We start from the raw sequence: 22,573 nt of genomic DNA, 5'->3' as shown, positions 1-22,573 counted from the left end.
AAATTAACTTTAAATCAATTAATGTAATTAAGGATGAAATTAAATAGTGTAGTAAACCAAAGCCAGCTCGGGCTGACAGGTAAGGGAAAATAAAAAGATAACGTTTTGCGATTCTCACTGGCGATGACGATATGAGACCTAGCCTAGCTAACCTAATAACTGGCTACCAGTGGTGAAGGGTCCATTAAACCCGATTCTTACCGGCTTCCCTTTTTATAGAATCTTTAGAATCCTCCCGAGGCAATTCTTGTGCGCTCGGTCTTCACACCAAATGCACGCCCATGCACGGGGGAACATGATACCGTGACTTTAAGCACATAGTGTAATCTGTATACCTCTTGGTTACCAAATACACATTTAGGCCTATGAGGATACGCGAACATCTCCCGTCCCTCTCCCTTCCAACCATCCCAACAAACTCCTACTCCTTCCTCTTCTCTTCCTTTCCTCTATCCCCTTCCTTCTTCCTCCCGGGTCCCGTAACCGAATAGCTGCGGGTTGCCAGCGTACCGTACGCTTGCACCCTCAGTGATAGCGGTAGGGTCCACCAAATCATCATTGGGACTGCTGTGGTTGCTAAGCCGGGGGATCGCTTGTACACCGTTAGCAGGGTACCCCCGGTGATAACCACGGCAGTTCCCAAAAAAAAGCGATTTGCAGACCGCATTTATGTATATTAATACATAAATGCGGTCACTTAGGTAGCCAGCAGTGGGAATTTCACCACTGCTGGCTACTTAAGTGATGACTATCCGAAGAAGAAAAGCAGAAAGAAACTCCGGACTTCCTTTCTTATCATCAATTGTCTTTTTTACGTCTTTTGTATACTAATTCATATTAGTCATATAAGCTGATGCACGCAGTCTTGCTGCCTTATTCCGACCCTAAACCATTCCCAGGACATATTCAGGCCGGAATTTTAATCATTCACAATGAACATCATTTCAGCCGGGAATCGTCCACTGCTGGACATACGCCTCCCCGACTGAGCGCCACAGGGACTAGTTCTGGGCCGCCCTCATCCATCGGACTCCGGCGACCCTCACCAGATTGTCGGTCCATCTCGTGGGGGGGGGGGGCTGCCTACGCTGCGTCTTCCGGTTCGTGGTCGCCACTCCAGAACTTTCCATCCCAACGGCCATCAGTTCTACAGCTATGTGCCCTATCCACTGCCATTTGAGTTTCGCAACTCTGAGGGCTATATCGGTTACTTTGGTTCTCCTGCGGATCACCTCATTTCTGATTCGATCCTGCAAGGAAACTCCGAGCATAGCCCTCTCCATTAACATCATATCTGTATTTAATTATAATACCCTCAAACGATGTGTCAAACTCGCATTTATAATGTATTCGCGACCAAATAGATAACTTAATGCAATTTTAATTATATAATGAAACATCACCGTTACATTAATAAAATTGAATAAAGCAATTGTAATGAAATTAATTTTGGAATATTATCGTTCAGTGCAACTGCCTTTATTACAATCGCCAGATTTGCAATTAAACGCCGGTATTAATGTTTTTTGTTTTTATACGGCTTATTTATTGCATTAATAAAAGGTTAAATATGGTAATATATTTTTGTTCTTTCGAATCATTACTGGGATTGCTACTGTAAATATAATTATTCAGCTTTAACATAATAAAAAATAAAGAGCGGTTGATAATATTTTTTTTATACGGGCCTAAATGTCTAAGTGACTTAATTGGAGTAATAATTGAATATTCCCGTGTACCTTGACTTATCACAAGCGCAGCTTTGTTCGCCTACCCATTGCACCAGATGGTAAGTAGTGTGGGGCCTAATAGAATTTCGACTGACGAGGGATGATCATCCCTCGGCAGTCGACACAATTGTGCCGGCCTGTTGGAACCAGACATACACAAGCTGATCCCGGAACGCAACACGCTTACGTGGGCCAATATGGCAGATTTTAACACCTTGTGTACGGTGGTCGGTATCCGGGCGGATATAAAATATATCCTACCACAATCACTCATGAAAGTAGCTGGGTTGACTATCCGACTTATAAGTCCTAAATGCGAAAAATTTTGAAGACTACACAAGTAACATCAACAATTCTTGAAAACAATATTTTCTGAGCCACTAGTCTACTACCAGGTATGCCAAATTGAAACCTGGATATCACGATAATATCCTTTCATAAATAATTAAACAAAGTCTCCCGCCGCGTCTGTCTGAATGCGATTATGTCAAAACTAGAGAACGAATTTCGACGAAATTTAGTTTGGACATAGATTGGGAGCCTAGACACAATATAGGCTACTTTTATCCCTGAAAAATATAGCAGGACTTATATCCCGGGAAAATTCTTTCTCGTGAGCGAAGCATGGCTAGTATATTTTTAGTTTACTCAGCTCTCTTTGACGTACAATACGCAAATACCATCGAACACCGTAATGCGTTGGCAATTACTATGCGAAATTCGAGCGACCTTCGGTTGTGAATCAAATAACTTTTAGACATTGACGCAGTTTGTAGCTTTTAGTGTCGCAAATATGATTGGAGACGAGCGAGGGGTGACCTACTAACCATACCATCTACTTACTAATACAAAAGACAATATTTAGGAGATTTTTCTTTTTTCTTTGTAACTATTGTTACAAAAATTTCCACTGAATACAATATAAAAACTCGCCATCATGGTCCATCTAACCGTATCGCATTTCTGGATCAGTCTATGTATATTGGATTCAAATAAACACACATCACACCTTTATCCTCGGAGGGGTAGGCAGATGTACAAATAGGGCACCCAAATTGCGCCGTATGTTTTCCGACTTTCGATTAGATAGGGGATAAGACTATCACCAAATGGGGACAAATTCCAGACGTCAAGCTGATACTGAGGAGAAAATCCAATATCGCTGCTCGAATCAGCACTGCAGACGGCAGTCGCACCAAGCACGCAATGCAACAATGTTACTAACCCCCCGTGACCATGAAGGCTGCAAAGTCTTCGAAACGTCGGGAGAAAATAAAACACCAATACCGCGATAGAATCCGAAAATTAGTTTAATTTCAATGTCTAACATTCGCGTAAACATAAGAAATCATAATTTTACTAAGTCGATAAAAAAACCTACAATTGTTACTTCTAAAAAGTCAACTTAAACTAGATATTGCATTTACTTATGCAGCTACAACGACATCGGGACACAGGTGAAGCGGTATTACGTGATGCTCCAACCAAGTAAGTCACATATTCTAATATACGTACTAGCCATGTACTCACTTTCTAATTACTCAACGTTGTATGCCACGTTATTCTATTCTGTATTGCCAGTGCGTAAGTAGACTTCTTTAACAGCTATCGCAAGTTTAGCACTTAGCAGTTGCGAAGGGTCTATATATATTCCTATCGGCTTCACTTTCGTAACTTATGTAAAATCAAATTTTCATTGGAACGATTTGCAAACCGCATTTATGCATATTAGTACCTATATGTTGTGTCGGGTTCCCTTTCGAAGAACGTCACCCTTCGCATCTGGACCTTAGTTGTATACTTCTGGAAATGCCATGTTCATAGAACGCATGAGTTGATTGCGGCTTTAACGAGAATTTTCCGTCTCGTTATATTTTAAAACACCTGATTTTAAATACAATAAGTCCAATAAGATAAGAGAGCGAGATTCGCAAATAAGCTCTCGTTGGTTGGTAAAATGACATCTTGTATCTTGTCTTCCGATATATGATGCTTGTAGTTGAACAAGCAGTCTTGTTATGGCATAATTTATGTTTGAAATTTTATTTTATTTTATAGGTAATGACTAACATCTTCCTTTGTCTCCTTAATAGGAACTAGGGATCACGTCGTGTCCAAAATATTTAATGGATTAATGGACCCATACCATAACCGAACAAGTCTGATCCAATTCGAAGCTATTTAAATGTAATTTGTTAATTACATAAGTTTGTTAAGAAAGCAATATCTAAGTCCCGCTGGTGACGTTTCTAATCTAAATTAACTTCCACTTGGCGTACTGTATTTGTCATTATAATAATTTTAATCAGAATTTGACGAAAAAGCCGATCCAAATTATATTATGAATTATTTCTTTACCGTAAAATATATATTTTTATTTAAATTGTCACTTACTTTAAGTATGAGAAAACCTGCATAATTGAGAAATTCTCTATTATAATTTTGAGGTTGTGTGCAGTTTACCAATCCGCAATAGGCCAGCGTAGTGGACTAAGACTTAATACCTCTTATTAGTAGAGTAGGCCCGTACCCAGCAGTGGAAGAGTATATGATACAGAGCTGATATTATTATAATTTTATTATTAAAATAAATAGAACATATTATTCTCCAATCTATATGCGCGGTTATTTCCAAAGGAAGAGGCCTAGCCTAGTTTGGGTAACCCTGGCAAATATGTTATTTTTTGTTATTAATAATTTGCTTGTAATTTGTAACCGTTAAAATTGTAAACAAATCTTAGTTATTTTCAATAAAAAAAGCTTTCTATCTATTTCGAATCCTAAAATATTGTTATTATATTTATCTTATAACTTAACTTCAAAACTATTTTTATTATCAAAAAATATATAATAACGCAGCAAAATTTCACGCAATTTAAAACAAATAATTCTATATCGCCGTCTGTTGTTTCAAAAATCTTTTCATGTAAAACATTAGGCATTCGAGTATTCTCGAAAGCAAAATTCATGAATAATGACTTTCGTTATTTCAGGGACATTAGCCTTACAAACTCCGTTATCTTTTGTTGCAAATTCGTTGATAAGTCTTTGCAAAATACATTTACTTTCTTTGAAACAGAAAAGATAAATTAGTATGACTATTTTGAAACAAAATTTATTAATAAAATAAATAAATGGAAAATAAAAAAGCCTTATTATTCCTTGCATTATTACAGGATTATTTTATAGTGGCGAAAGGTGAAATTTTCTAAAAAGGAAACCCGACACAACGTATAAATACTACAATGCATAAATACGGTCTACAAATTATTTTGATGAAAATTAGTTACATTTTACAGAAATTCTTCACAAAAGGAAGCCGGCAGGCATCGGGTTATATGTGCCCTTTGCTACTGTTATCTTATTACTAATAATGTGTTATTTTGTTAAAGTTAATAAATTAATAGTTTTTTTTTTAGATTTTTATTTTATGCTAGGACCCCCTTTTTGGATAAAGGCCTCCTCCAATGATGTCTATTTGTCTCGGTCTTGCGCTATTTCGAGCTGGCTATTTGTTCGATTTTATCTTCCCACCATGTCAGCGGTCTCCCTCTACCTCTTTTGCCTGATGGACTTTTCCAAAGCGTTGTTTTTATGGTCTATCTCTAGTCTGTATGTCTCGTGTGGCCTGCCCATTTCTATTTCAGTTTATAAAACAAAACGTATTAATGTAAACTAAAACGTGGTAGGGATTCATTACACAATATTTATGAAGTCAGTTTAGGCATTAGCCACGTGGCATTTTCTTATATTACTAGAAAAATACTTAACTTTCCAAATCATTTTATTCAACGACATTTTTAAATAAATATTATAATTGTAAATGCATATGGCACAGTGGCGAATAATCCATATAACCCAATTCCTGCCGGCTTCCCTTTCCTAACTTACGTAAAATCTCATTTTTATTGGAATAAATTGCAGACCGCATTTATTATTAGTACTCTAATGTTGTGTCGGCTTTCTTTTTGGAAAATGTTACCTTTCGCCACAGATGTGGTAAGCCACATAACCGTTCAATGTATGAATTAAATTATGTGTTTTCATATACCGTCAACAGGTATATTATTTAATACTTTCTAAATAACTATATTTACAAATTCTTAAATAAACAATACTTCATAAAAAAACTGTAATAAGTAACTCCTAATTAAATTCCCTGAAAAAATAAAAACTGATTATACTTTACATTACTGCAGCATTTGTGGTTAAAAACGATAAAAGAAACGTATAACTGTAAAACACAAATAAATACAACAGAAGAACGAAAACAAGTCGTTGGCATTTTCCTTAAAACTCAATTGAGTTCAACAATAACAACGCAAACATATTATTCTTTTCAGAGTCTCGATACAAAGGAACAGCAAATAAAACAAAATATACAACTTTGTTATATGTACATTTTTTATACCAGAAATGGGGATATCACCTACCAAAAATTTTACTCAAAGCTTATTTAAGTAGTGAAAACTTTTCCGTAGCATGCATTCCCTGTCGTAGCCAGCGCTACGGTGCTACGGGCTACGTGCTCGTAGCGAATTGTAATTCACAACACGAATTCAATAACTCAAGTCCGACTGGAGCGAAGGCAACTGAATGTAAGAATATATTAAAAGCTCGAGAAGTAATTACTGTTACAATTTGTTATGAATTACAATATGTGCCCCCAGGAATACTAAATTGGTAGTTATTTCCGTGGCTACAAAACATAGGCCGTTTGGTGTTGGACAAAATATCGTAGCTATACTTTTTAAAGCTAAGACGTTGGATGTTGTCATCACATTCAGAGAAGAAACCTTAAAACAAATTAAGAATGGTATTTTTAGGCAAGGCTATGTCCTGCAACCGACCCGACATCAAACACCATTCCCGTCCCACCGTTCAAATTAATATTGATTTTATAAAGCTAAATCCAGTAACGCCGAATCACTTTACAGTTTCAAAAACCCAATACATTATAATTTATACTATAAATTTAAAAAAAGATATTCATACTAAAAAGCTTTATTAAAAAAATCAGCACTCCAGCTTTACACATTTCTACCATTAACTCATTAACGTAACGTCAGGGTAGTAAGGGCCGTATAATATTAAATACAGACTCAGAATTGTACTCAGAATTTCGTTTTGATACGGGCAACTAATTTTAATCCCTAAATGTTAAATGGGTAAATTTAGTCTGGCTTGTCAGAGACATGCCTACCTTTTACAAAATATTGAAAAATAGAAAATTATTTTAAATTTAAATGATTATGTACTAAATTTTGTAAGTATTAGAGTTTACATTGAATATAACTACGTGTCTTACTGATGTATTGCGAGGTACGTCTGTTTAAGTTCCACCGTGAGATCTATTTCTACCATCAAGCACCAGCATGCATGCACTATTGTGTTCTGATTTGATGTATTTGTAGCCAGCGTATAAAACTGTCATTATAAGATTTAACAACTTTTGCGTTACGGTGACGATTGCAAAAAACTATAAAAAACAATGACATAGAGAGAGGTAGTTACAAGTATATTTGTACCACAGACTATGTAATTTAACTTTAGACTCTATTATAATAACAAGAACGTCTATTTTAAAACAAATTTATAAGTAATGGTAGATAGACATTTACACTCTACAGTGATACATTAATTCGCTGGCTCACTATTACAAGGTTCTGTGGTATATTTGATGTACAAATTGAATTATATATATCATATTATTCTAAGGCTTACTCACTAAAAATTTCTAATAAATCCCTAAAGATATAAAGGAATGAATTATTGTCTTTTATAATTTTGACCAACATGCAATTTCTATCTCATTTTTGCAACGAAAGAAACCTTAATATAAAATTTTCGTCAATAACTGCCGTTTTAGTTTTCTGGTTTTTATTACTTTGTATCTTAGTGCGAGTGTGTTAGTGTTTTTCTTACTTAAAGTAGTTGCTGCTCCGATCGATTCTCTTAGAATAGTATTAGGTATTAGGACGAATAAAATTAAAATTACTTTTTATTGCTATTTATTTTGTTCAAAACATATATTATTTTATTCTACATTTACGGTTAAAGTAACTGATTGTAAAGTGTTATTTTAACGAAGTCAAGTATGAGGTTTCATTTATTAACGCCATGTCAAAATGACCCTGTATTTGTAATTTTCTCAGCTAAACCAATCTAATATTGCATAGTTCTTGGTCGTCAGGCGTGACTATTTTAATTCTATAAAGAAATATAAAACCATTTAACCTTAGAAAGTTCGAGAAATTCCGAATACCAAATTGACGGTATCTATTCTATTTTACATAATTCGATAACGAAGTTCTGGTGTCGGTAAGCCTACTTTGCATTAAATTTAAATTAATTGTAAGTGATGGGTAATTTTACATTTTTTAATATTGCCGTCAATACTGTGAATTTTATAAATTAATTTTTTTCGTTGACAATCAATTTGAAATAAAAAGTTTCATTACATTTACTTATTTATTATTATATTATTGCTTTGAATGACGAGACGAGCCCGCCGTTCGCCTGATGGTACGCGATACGACCGTCCATAAACAGTAGAAATACCATCCAACACCATGAATTACAAAGTATTGTTTATTCCACTGCGCTCGCCATCCTGAGACATGAGGTGTTAAGTCTCACTATTTGTCACAGTTTATGGTTATTTGCATAAAATGTGGTAAAAACACGACTCCATGACGTTTCATTGTGATTGGTTGAGAGAGTAACACGTGACTGATGCTTTGATCTCTCGATCAATCACAAACATCGAAATTAAACGACATCGACATACGAGTCGCGTTCTTTTGGGACATTTTAGAGGTCTGTTTTAACAGATATTTTACTTTACTGATTTATTTATAATAACGTTATTTCTTAATTACTTTATTGATATAAATGTGATATTTTATTACGTGGATAAACTTTATGTCCGCCCGGATAGTGACCACCGTACCCAAAGTGTTAAAACCCGCCATAGTGTCCCACGTAATTTTGTCGCGTTCCGTGATCAGCCTGTGTTTATCTAATTCCAACAGGCGGACATAATTGTGACGGCTGCCAAGGGGTAATCATCACGCGTCAGTCGACATTCTATTGGAATCCACTCCACTTAACATCAGGTGCAAGTGCACCACTTTGTCGTGCCTGAAAAAACTTGTTTAGATGTTTATTACATTAAACCGCTCGCTGAATTTGAATAACAATTCATAATTTTAACATTACCTTATTTTTCAGGAATTTACACATTACTATTTTTATTCCGGAAAAATATTTTCATACGAATCCGTGACGAAAAGCAAGTTATACATGCAGACGGTGTGTTTAAGTTATGTACACGCTAATGACGCGCGCTCTCTGCGCGTTAGCACATATTTTATTTCCAAGTACACAACTCGCGACTAGCATTTATAACGTGTTGTAGTTGCATATAAAGCACGGTGTCGCGTCTATATATTATACGCTGCGTAGGCGTAGGAATATTGTTGACTTTCCTGGCAAACATATTGAAATAGCCTATATATATTTTCCAGGCCATAGCCTGGCCAGGAAAATAAAAAATCTGCTTTTCGCACTTTTGCTATTTAAAGGTTTTTTCAGAACAAGAATTAGTTCCATGTTGTACCACATGAGGTTTTTTATTTTCCTGGTCAGCCTACATGTTTCTACGTCTCATATATCTACTATTAGGTATCCGCCATATTTCTGTAACAACATAGCAACAATAAGCTATTAAACAAGCGATGTTTAACGCATCGTAAACATTTTACGGCACTTTCTTCCGTAATAAAAAAAACATTACGTGAGTGAATTTCGATATTCGATATGGTAGAAGTTATAACTATGGCTTCAAGGTTTATCTTGTTCATATAACTAATGGAAATATTTTGAAACTTTCAGAGCTTCTCGCAAGTTCCGAATAAATTCTATTCGTCACATACAATTATCACTCTCTAACCTATTTAACAATATCAGCCCTGTAGAATTTACTGTCCCACTGCTGGACACGAACCTAAAGGGGGTTCTACTGAGAGAGTTTAGGCCTCAGTCTACCACGCTAGTCTAATTATTATAGAGAACTTCTCAGGTATGCAGGTTTCCTCACGATGTTTTCCTTCGCAGTTAAAGCAAGCGATAATTCACAAAGAATACAAACACAACTTTTGAAAAATCAGAAGTGTGTGCCCTTGGGTTTTGAACCCGCGAACATTCGTCTCGGCAGTCCCATGTACTCCCCAACTAAGGTGTCGCCGCGATTAAACTTTAACTTATAATCAAAATAAATGGTAATAAAATAAGTACCTACTATCTACATTAGCTGTGTAATACAAAAACTTTGAAATAAAATTTACTCAAAACTTCTAAAACAGGCCCTACATTTAATGTTTTGTGTTCATTATTATGTAAAACACAGTTGCATCAGAAATTATTACAAACAATTCATACTTTTATAGGTTCATCAAGATCAGCCGCAGGATGTCCACTGCTGAACATGGGCCTCACCCAAAGATTTCCAGATCGATCTGTTGGAAGCGGCCCGCATCCAGCGAGCTCCCGCGACTTTTATGAGGTCATCTGTCCACCAAATCTTTTGTAGATTATCTCACATGATTTTTCTTCAATAGAACAAGTGATTTGACAAAGAATACGCAAGAGTAGTCAGCGATTGGTGCTAAGGATTTTTAGGGTATTTTTAAATCTATACTTAAGGAGCTTGATCGTGATTTTACGATCATGTCGCTCCGTACGACCGCCTTTACAGGCTTACTAACTTTTCACTATTTCAAATATTCAAACTCGTAATCTTAGTTCAAGCCATGGGCGCAGGAGAGGGTGCTAGGCGGTGCACGTGCACCCTCTGTTCGGAACAAATCACAAGAAATAACTGAATGACAATGACAACTATCGACCACAGAAGTTTTATTATGGTTTAGCATATTCAAATACACGCGCAATTTTTATATGAAAAAAAATATATATTATGAATTTAATTTATACAGATGCACCTCCCTAAAAGTAATTTTACCGGCGCACATGGTTCAAGTTTGTTCTACTTCTAACGCCACTCCATTACAATCCGATTAGTTTCTAAATCAACACTACATTCCTCAAAACGTCGGTATTAACCTTCCAGTAAAATAACAAGTACCTTCACCAAAATAAAACTCCGGATTTTATCGCGAGCTAAGAAACGAGCTTCAAATGGAATTTATTTTACAATGCTCGGACAGGTAGCGTGACAGAAAGCAATGCTGTTGGAAATACACCGATGGAATCTGCCCGCGCACTTGTTTACCAACAAAAACTTTCAACCCGTACACATTATTGTTTACGTCGAAACTCGTGACAGTAGAGAAATGGTATTTGAAAAGTATAGTCTAAAAATATAAACACAGAGACCATTTTTGTTTGTTAAAACTATAACTTTATAAATCACATAGCAGTGGCGAAGGGTCCGTATAATCCGATTTTGCTTCCCTTCCGTTATTTATGTAATATCTAATTATCATTAGAACGATTTGCAAACCGCATTTATGAATATTATTAGTGTTTATATGTTATACCGGGTTATCTTTAGGAAAATTTAACCTATCGCCACTGCCTCATAGATACTTAGGCTTTATTTAGGCTTTAAACCGTGACGTTCTAGTTCAGTTTCCGGGACAAATAAACAGAATTTTACATGTCTGGCTGTTTTAGTTCCTAGCCCATAGCCTCGTCTCACATCAAAAATCAAAAATGAAAGGCACTGACTTACTCCAATCTACGCGAAGTAGCTAACAACATTAAACACCTATATGCCTCTACATATCTCCAACGCATAACCGATGCCAAACTTCAAACATTATCTTATCGAAGCCAAAGGAATTCATCAGATGAAACTAGAAGCAATCAACGCGGCACAGTTCCCCAACATCGAGCGAGCCGATATGTTCGAATGGAAATACGAAACGATACCCGTCGATACTCGATTTGATTAACGTGATTTTACACGCACACTCACGCCTTTTATTAAAGAAGAGGTAGGCAGAGGCGCAACTAGTGCACTTACTTTTCGATGTGTGTGGTAGAAACCTATCACCATGTTACGCACAAATTCCAAACTCTGGGTTTATACTGAGCAGCAAAACCAAATGTCACTAACATTAGTTATTGGTATTTTTTATAAGTGAAGTCCTAAGTACTTGGCGTAAGTTTATTTGCACATTTATTAGCACAGTAATGTAAAATAGAACTAGACAACATTTCAATCAATAACTCCATTCAGTTTCATTTGTATGCAAAATTTCAAATAATAAATCTCAATTATACCTATTACGCCATTATTTAAACATCCAAACCAACACCTCAGTCCCCTCTGTGACCACAAAGTCTGCATAGTCTTCGAAACGTCGGGAGAAAAGTAAAATATTAAAACCGCGATAAAATCCGAAAAATAGTTTAATTTTAATATTTAAACATCCTTAATATCCATACAACCTTATGATTAATAAGACATTTCATTTACAATTCCAGTAATCGAAAAATATAAAAAACTACTTCACAGTTGCTTGCCCGTTCTTCTCTGGTGAGAACTGCTTTCAGAACTGGTGGTAGAGTTAATATTGACGGAATCTAAATAATGTATAATATTTTACAGATTCAAATAAATCATTTCATTTCACCTACAGAACAAAACCTACACTGACCTTTTCAAAGTCTTGTCCTGCTAGAACAATTATCCGAACAAAGGCCCACATACTTTTACATAATTAGCTACGAACACTCCCACTCGTACGTGCCTGAGAAGGATCATGTCTCCTGCGGGAGTGCATTAATAATTCAGCAGGTGAAGCGGGCGGGGGTTAAGCCGCGCGTTCATGCGTTGACATAGTTTTAGCGTTTTTATATTCATAAACTTGGAGTGTTTAAATGTTTTAGGGAAAGTGGTTAGGGGTCGTATTTCTTTATATTTAACTAGCGACCCGCCCCGGCTTCGCACGGGTGCAATATTTCTCCACTATTTAATGGATGTTATTATACATATAAACCTTTCTCTTGAATTACTCTATCTATTAAAAAAAACCGCATCAAAGTCCGTTGCGTAGTTTTAAAGATTTAATCACACATAGGGACAGAGAAAGCGACTTTGTTTTATACTATGTAGTGATGTTACTGTTATCGTGATTGTAAAGTCTTGCTCGATGCATAAATCTTTTTGTATGTGTAATAATTAATTCAAAGGTTGATTGAGAATGCTTCTAGCGTTAAGTATATTGATATTGGATATTGTAGCCATTGTAACTGGACATAATAAGACTTAAAATCTCATGTCTCAAGATGGCGAAGGCAGTGATATACCATACTTTGTAATTGAAGGTGTTGCATGGTGTTTCTACTGTTTATGGGCGGTCGTATCGCTTACCATCAGGCGAACGGCAAGCTAGTCTCGTCATTCAAAGCAATAATAAGGTCCGTCTTTATATTTCACGTAATATAAAGTGTAATTCACTTAAAGATGTTAATGTGGGTACTACGATTTGTGACGCAAAAGGTCGTAACATCGTTCAAAGAAAACATCAAGGGAATTTGTTGCTTTCATGAGGCCAGTGTATTGCAGGTATCACAAAAATCCGTTTTTACCATTCGTTTTCTTTACGCTAAGCCTCTTGCTGACAATTCCCTATAATAATTTAATTAATAGAGTATAAATTTGTCATATATTAATAATTATTTGTTATCCAAATTGATTTACTGATAAATGGAGGATACTTCGACAAAGTGAACAAAGTTTGAAAACATATAAATTGCGAGATTTTTTAAAATATTATTATTGAATATTACTAAGACAATATATAATCAGTACTAACTATTATTAAACAAAAACCTTTTTCGTTATTCTATATAATGTTTTTAATTTTATGCTGTTGCGTGGAGAGTAGGAAAAAAAAATTTTTAATTGATATTATAATTAATAATATGTTACTGGCCACAAAAGCTGATCATTCGATTTATGAAAAACTATGTGACGCTGGCGGCTTCTCCAGCGAGACGAGCCTTTCACAGCCACCGGCGCGTGACGGTTCTTTCTACGTGGAAAACAAAAGACTCAAAATAAAAAGATTCAGATAATATAATTTTGGATATTACATATGCATATTTTTAGGCAGAGGAAGCAATACAAGAAACTAATTTAAACTACAATGTTCTAAAATATAGACTTAACAATACGTAAGCAAATGGGAAAATAGGTAAAGAAATCCCTTATCTGATTGAACGGACTACCGGTTTTACCGGCGCCATAGGACCATATACTAAACTAATCTTACTTTTGAGTAAGATCTTAAGTAAACATTTACAGTATTGAATTATATAACAAACAAACACTGAGCTGTCACTTGAGCGCGTGTTCTTAGCTGAGTCGGCGCTGTTCAATAAACTAAATTTAGCCGTCAATATCCGTCATATGCTGTGAGATATAATTTGAGGTGGTGTTTACACGTATATCTGTTTGATAAATAGCGATCTTAAGATGCTGATATTATTTTAACAGCGTCTTAGCTTATATCACACTTCGGAGTGAAATGTATTTGCATAATACAGCCTACAAATAAAATAAATATTAAACTCAAAACACTGGGTTTTTGCATCAGAAATGTTAAGTGTAGGCGTGGCTTTACGTCTGGTAAAGACTGGAGGGCTTCCTACCCCTTCCCGTCTCCTAAAGAGCGGCAAAGCTTCGATCGCGAGCGTGGGATGAGCAGACGAGATAAATACTTATGTGGTATGCATACATCGTAATTTCGTTGCTATGACACTGAGTTACTATGTGACAGAAGTTTCTAGAGGGAATAAAATTATATATCTTAGGAAGTCGTCCCGCGTAGGTCTTGGATGCGATTCTGATTAGAGACGCCGATTTACACACTTACGCGGTTTCCAGTCACGCCTTTATCCCCGAAGAAGTAGGCAGAGATGTAAATAAAGCACTTTACGCCAAGTGTATTTGATACCATGGTGTGATAGGGACAAGCCTATTAACATACTAGGCACCAATTCCAGACCCCGGGCTGATGCTGAGCAGAAAAACCCAATATCACTTTTCCGGACCCGGAATTCGAACCCAGAACCTCCGAGCGCTGACCTACCTCACACGCAATGTAACAACACCTCCGACGCAATCAGTTTTAAATAATTGCTAAAATGATCTTCAAAATTGCTATAAATGCTAGCATTAATAAACCTACGGCTAATGGCTCCACTTGACTTGAATATACCTAATTTTGGAAAGAAGAAGTACCAGGCTTGCAGACTGTATGAATAGTAATGCGAATCATAGATATGAGTAAATATTTTTTTTGCATATTTTTAAAACCGTTCTTCAGTAATGTTCGTAGGAATCTTATGTTTACGCGAATGTTAGACATTAAAATTCCCACAGACAGTCTCCCCCCCCGTGACCACGAAGGCTGCAAAGTCTTCAAAACGTCGGGAAAAAAGCCAATATATTAAAACCGCGATAAAATCCGAAAAATAGTTATAGTTTTATTTTAATGTCCGTAGGAAATTGAATAGAAGTTAAGGATTATAAACTGTTAGTATGTGGGTATAAATAGAAGATAGTACTTGTATATATACTCTCACAATTCATCGCTGAAGGGTTAGACAGAGAAGCAATTAGAGCGCCACATTTCATCGAACTACATTATGTGATACAGGGTGAACCCATCGCCTTATCCAGCACAATTCTAATCCCGGCTGCCTCAACTATTATTTAAATCGAAAATAATCGCGAAATTATGTTGACTTTGATTTGAACACAGAAAGAAATACGATCCAAACTTGCTTAGTCTATACATATAATAATATAAACTTTCAGTGTATGTACATTAGATTTTTTATCAAAAATAAATTATTGGCCCCGAGAAATAAGTGATCGTAGAAATACATATTTGCTTTTTATTTTCGTCTACTTGCTCAAAGCAATTCGTTGCCGTATCACGCCAAAGGAACTCATTGGATACTAAATCTAATTACTGTTAAATATAAACCTTTTTGCGTAATATACAACCATTTACAATATACAATCCCAATCTCAACCTTCAATCCGATTTTAAGAATGGTACCAATCAAAATTAATCATTTGTAAACATGACATATAGAACTTTATTCTAATTGGTCGATTGTAAGATAGATCGAAAAAAGTGATCAGAGTAATTTATTAAAAATGGCGGTTATACTGTTTATTTCATTAAAATCAACTGACGGATATCGACGGTTAAAAGGCTTATAACTTAAGCGACATTGCTCTGGAGGGAAGTGGACAATTAATATTTCCAACTCCTCCCTATCTTTCTATTTGATTAATTTCATTGCGGGATAATGATATATTAGTTTTCCTTGAGACTCGCCGAGCTTCACTGCTCGGTGTCATAATGCGTGCCACTGCTGATCCTGGCTTACAGGAGTTGTAGTGGTGGGTAGCGGGAAAGTCTCTTAGCGTAATTTTTTCGAAAAATTTTAACTAGCTTAAAAAATATAGAAAAATGTGCTGATTTTAAATATGTATGACACTTAGTGTTGCAAATAATGTCGTTTAAGTAAATTTGCCTTTTAACCGTCGATATAGATATTCCATTTTCAAATTTTGTTTAAATTCTCACACCACGTCGCGCGTGTTCAGCGTTGCGGGACGGTGGTGGAGCTGCGGGCAAAAAGCTGGTAGATATAAAAATATACGTAAAAAGTACCAAAATTATATTTTGCATATTTGATTTTAATTCAGCTGTTCTAATTAAAAAAGGTTTATGTGTAATATAATATTAAATTTGTGGTGTCCGGCTTTGGCGGTTGGTAAAAATAACACCGAAATTGGTTCATCAACAAAGGTCTTCAAATTTATAGGTTTAATAAGCATATTGTTTCTGACATATAAACTGGCTGTAGAATGAGGTCACGAGGTCGATTTGCAAATAGGCAATTTTTTGTGTGATTTACAAATATTTGTATCGTCTGCAGAGATAATATTTAAAAATATCAACACTTACATGTTAATATTATCACAATTCAGTTATTGTTATTATTAATTTTAAACTCTCAAACTAAGCATCTTCACATTTTTTCTTCAACCAAATTCGTTACACTGATATACCAAACTATCTGGAAAAATTAGAATTCACCATTTAAAAATCGTAATAATCAATCAATTTCATTATTACATTTTTAACCGATATCATATTAAAAAAATCAAATTTCGAATTCTATATTTAAACTAAAATACAAAACGTTGACCCGAGCTTGATTGCCAGAACAATAGACTATCATTGGACACGGTTGACAAGCCGGCTCGCAAATAGGTCGGGTTAAGTAGGCCGAACATGTATGTCCAAGAGGGAACTGTCACTCCCGACCGTTTCTGAGTACGTTGCGATTTAATGAACTTGGTTTTTAGGTGAATATATTTAGGGTTGATTTTTCAATCATTAAACATTAACATAAACAAGTCGCTTAGGCGAAGTCAGGTAAAACCGATTACGTCACTCAGAGACGTCATTTAATTTTAAACCATATTTTAAATTTAATTCTTCAAAAGGCCAATGAGTTCAACTCTCTTTAAATTCCACATCGTTGAAGCTATAGTATTTAATATTAATCAGATAATAAGGTCTCACGTACTGGCTGCATTGAACGTCTAAATAATTACGTTTTTTGAACTAATTCAATTATATCTTCTCGTCTATAATATAAAAACAAAAATCAAATTTTCTTTGTATTACTTTTTTTTCATCATCATTCATCGTCGATTTAAAACAAGATCACAATACACCTTTATACTTCAATATTCCTGTATTTAATAAAAACATCAGAATTCGCTCTGGATTTAAATATAAAAAAATAAAATCTTTCTAACGATCATTAAAGTTAAGGGACGTTTCTGAGTGCGGCGTTTAGTCCTATTTTTTATTTACTGATAGCAAAATTACGGGATTTGACCGAGTTTCTAAGAATATACAGTTTATTATCAATGATCGAGGTCAATTCATATCGCAAACCCAATTAAAAAGTTACGGAAGTCTTATCCAACAATATATTGAGATCTCAAGTTATTTTAGGAAGTCTTTAAAAATGTACTGTTGTATTTATAACTAGCTTCCGCTCGCAGCTTCGCCCGCGTGGATTTCGGACTTCAAAAATGGAGCCGGTCGCGAACGTTCGAGAATGTTCGTTTTACGAAGCTACTCGCTAGGTGATTCGCTAGCCTCTAGGTGCCAAGCAAGCCGCCTGCGTGTGCGTTCGCGACCTTATATATATACAAAAATAATCCTTATAGCATGATTCAGTATTCACGCATGATGGCTTATTATTAGCGTATTTCATGTATAACTTTGGTGTTTCTATACCGATTTCTATGATTCTTTTTATGGAATATTGAATAATGTTAACTTTTTTAATTAGGGATGACTGAGAGTGTTATAAACGTAAGAGTAGACAAATATAATGAGAAAGCTTCGAGCTGCTAAGCTATCGGGAGTTACACGTGTTATTGTGAGTCAACCATAAAAGATAGACATATGCTGTCCTGGGATATTTTTTACATACTTTTAAGTAGAACATTTCCGTCATACATGATTTCTGTGTAGCTTTAACCATTAAGGTTGCACACGCGACGGAAGCTTAAAAATGGAGTAACTTCTCCCGTTTTCCCAACATTTCCCTTCACTGCTCTGCTCCTATTAATTGTAGCGTGATGAAAAGTATACTATAACCAGCACAGGAGTATGACAAATAATTGTACCAAGTTTCGTTAAAATCCGTCGAGTAGTTTTTGTTTCTATAACGGTTATACAGACAGACAGACAGACAGACAGACAAAAATTTTACTAATTGCATTTTTGGCATCAGTATCGATCCGTAATCACCCCCTGATAGTTATTTTGGAAATATATTTCATGTACAGAATTGACCTCTCTACAGATTTATTATAAGTATAGATAGAAGATAACTTAAAGGACAAGGAAACACAATTAAATATTTTTTTTATTTTTTTTAAATATTGTTAAATAATATACTTTAAGGATAAAGAAATAGATTTTAGTTTTAAAAGGTTTTTGCATCGGAGATTATTTTTTTTTGTTATATACTAGTTTCTCCACTATGGCCCTTGATCGTCACCTTTTACTAACACCTACTAATTAAAGCTATTCTTATTTCTTATAGGCCAACACGTTGCTGAAGTTGGATATTCCGCAGACTGCATGATGCTGCAGCACGAGCTCTAGGATATAATAGTATACCTAACTTCAAATCGATCAAACCTATGAAAGTAAGAAATTAACTGATAACTGATAATGGAATCATCTTCCTAAGTGAGAGCTAAATATCACCTCGATCACATCAGCTTTAAAAAAAACGGGTCAAAATCAGTCTTTTCGAATGAAAAAGCTTTCTCGCTAGAAGAGAAGTAGTGAACCGTAATGCCATTTTTACAACGCTAGCGCCATCTATTTATGCAACTGATTAAAACTTTAATAATTTCTCACGAGTGCAAATTACCGGGATGAAAGGTAGTCTATATATTGGTCCAGGACATTGCCTAAGCGTATGCCAAATTTCATCCAAATCCGCTCAGCTGCTTCCGTGTTTACTTCTAACAAACATCCTTACGTTCCACAAACTATCCCTTTTATAATATTAGTAAGAAGTAACATGCTATTCCTATACTGTGCTTACACTATAATAAAAAAACGCTACTAAATAAAACAGTTACCTATAATGAACCCGATTGTCACAACTGAAGCATCATTTTAATTAGATCTGTGTTCAACAGTACGGTACAACGCAAATAAAGCGAGACCACAGGCGTCCATAAATTATCCGTGTTTGCATACTGTTTACCATTAACTGGACCGCTCGGATCCACTATATATTTGAACAAATGGGGTGTTATGAAGAAAGTTTGTAATGTTAAAGTGTTTTATATGTTCAAGTAATGTTATCCGGTAGTTAGTGTAACAAATGCACCTACATTTTATTATACCCTCGCCAGACACAATACGGTATTTGGCTTATTTTGATTTATAACTTTTATAAAATATGTACGTCATATAATTTCTAAAACAGAAAAAAATCATTGAAATCTGGTGAAAAATATACAAGTTATAGGCCATTAAAATTAGTTAGTAGAGGTGAGTGACAAAAACCAGAAAAGGGACAAAATACTTGCATGGGACATCATTCGGAATTACGAGGCGTGCGAAAGAAAAAGATAGAACGATATCGCCACTTCACGTCCACTCCTGCATATAGCAATATTTGAAATATGAATTACTGCCTCATTTCTCACCGAATTTTAATGCGGTTTTCACTAAAATACTTCATTTTTTACTAATTGCTGTTACATATTAAAAAATGCAGAAAATCAAACATGGTCAAATACCCTATTATGACGGCCAATTTGACCGCTGGCGTGGCTGAAATATGATTATGCCCCGCCAGTTCACGAAATTTGCTGGCCTGCTCGAAATCGGATATAAGGCTGGCTCCGGAACGCGAATCACTTACGAACACTATGGCAGGTTTTAACTTTGTTTACGATGTCCCGTGCAGATACAGAATACTTAAGTAATAAGTAATAAGTAGCTTTGGTTATTATAAATGTACATGACTGTTTGTTGCCAAAATAAATAAATAAAAAAAAAGAATACATCCTACCGCCAACATACATATATCATATATATCACCAAACCCAACGTCAACTACATCAAAGCAGTTGCAATTAATGCTTTATTTCCTTATTGTTTCTAGTATGCTGGTGGTAGGATATATTTTATATCTGCCCGGATAGCGACCACTGTACACAAGGTGTTAAAACCCGCCATAGTGGCCCACGTATGTGTCGCGTTCCGAGATGAGCCTGTGTATATTCCAACAGGCCGGCATAATTGTGCCGATTGTCAAAGGGTAATCATCTCTCGTCAGTCGACATTCTATTGGAATCCATTCCACTTACCAGATGCAGTGGAGTTACTTTTATAAAAAAACTACACGCTATAAAATCAATGTTAATACCTGTTATGTAATAGATGGTAATACATAAATTTTTCTTCGGCCAACGTGCGGACTTCTCGATCCTGTGTGGTCTTATACATACATACTAATATATAGCTAAACAAACTCACCCCAATTTCCTTTTTCTTAATGCATATGCTCCCGGGAGCCCTTTTTGTTCCGATTTATAAATTATAATTCTCTTTGCCGACTCCGATAGTAGTTTTTTCTTCAATAATCATGTCATTCTTCTTTTTTAATAATATTTGACAGTTTCTTTTACCCCACCGAAAAGATTTTATATTCGAATACATACTATATATATATATTTATGTGTGTTGTGTTGTGTGTAAATTAATTTGGCCGAATCTGTCCGCGCTTCCAAATAATGAACTAATAAAAATTAAACATCCCGCCGCCCGAGAAAGGCTGTGAAAAGCCTTTATCAAATAACACAACAAGCCCCTTTCATTGAAAGTTATACTAACATTCTAAAACATAAGCACGCAATATAAATATAATAAGTAATTAACCATTAAAGCATCGGAAGGGTAAGAAAAAACAAAAAAAAAAAAACTTTATCACTGGAAACTAATCCAGCGGCAACTTCGCAATTTTTACTACAGGCCTCAGTAAATTCCCTGAGGCAGTCTTTAACCTGACAATTCGGATAACCCCATCAATCCCAGGTAAAAGTTCTAAAACTCTCCCTCTCTTCCATTTAAGGACAGGGACATTCTCCTCTTTTATTAAAACGAGGTCCCCTACTTTAGGTGGATCAACCGGCGTTGTCCATTTGTTACGATTCTGGAGACAGTGTAGGTAACGGTCACTCCATTGTTTCCAGAAACGTTGACCTATAGCCTGAACTAATCTAAAACGTCCCAACCGCGTATTAACTACGTGTTCGAAATTATACTCAGGCACAGAAAGCATTGACTTGCCGACTAAGAAATGTGCTGGGGTCAACACTTCGAGATCCGTAGGATCATTTGATAGAGGACATAGTGGGCGAGAGTTGAGTACTGCTTCAACTCTTGTGAACACTGTCGTCAATTCCTCATAAGTCAAAACCTGCTCCCCGATCATCCGCTTTAATAAGGTTTTTGCAGATTTGACAGCCGCTTCAAACAATCCCCGAAGTGAGGTCCCGAAGGCACATTGAATAACCAAGTAATACTACTCTTGGCTGCAAAATTCTTAAGACTATTCTCAACTTCCTATTCCGAAGATACTTGTCAACCTCGTTGAGGTGTTTGTTTGTCCCTACATAATTAGTACCATTATCAGAACGTATCACACTCGGGAGTCCGCGCCGAGATGTGAAACGCGTCAACGCAGCTCCGAACGCTTCTGTTGTCAAGTCTCCAACAACCTCCAAATGCACCGCTTTGGTTGCAGAGCAGACAAAAACACACAAATATGCCTTCAACATTTTTGCATTTCTAAGACGTGAGGCTCTAATTGAAAAAGGTCCTGCAAAATCTGTTTGCACTGTATGAAATATACCAGTTGTGTTTACCCTGTCACTTGGTAATGCAGACATAACTGGCTCATCCGGCCTAGCCTTATACCTGAAACGCGATATATGCTTAAAATTCGACTCCGAATGGCATGCCGAGCCACACGAATTTTATCCGCATTTGTCTTAAAAATACCGTGATGAGGTATAATGTACCCTTTACCTTCTGCATAGTCCTCTGGCTGCCGATCACAGATAGACATATGCCCTAATTTTTCATAATCTCGCATAAATGCAATATACTTTTCCCGCAATGCCTCATTCGAGATTAACCACCTTTCCATAACCATGAACCGTT

The 22,573-nt window shown here is 35.7% G+C and overlaps 1 protein-coding gene across 1 annotated transcript in view; it reads right to left on the bottom strand.

Moving 5' to 3' along the window:
- LOC119189104 (leucine-rich repeat extensin-like protein 3) overlaps window positions 1-22,573 on the bottom strand; it is a 158,011-nt gene that overhangs the window by 10,452 nt on the left and 124,986 nt on the right. The gene's annotated exons all lie outside the window — the stretch shown is intronic.

Source organism: Manduca sexta, chromosome 12 (assembly GCF_014839805.1).
Source record: "Manduca sexta isolate Smith_Timp_Sample1 chromosome 12, JHU_Msex_v1.0, whole genome shotgun sequence".
Lineage (NCBI taxonomy): Eukaryota > Metazoa > Arthropoda > Insecta > Lepidoptera > Sphingidae > Manduca > Manduca sexta.
Note: the sequence above shows the minus strand (reverse complement) of the source record. Positions and strands in the feature narration are given on the sequence as shown.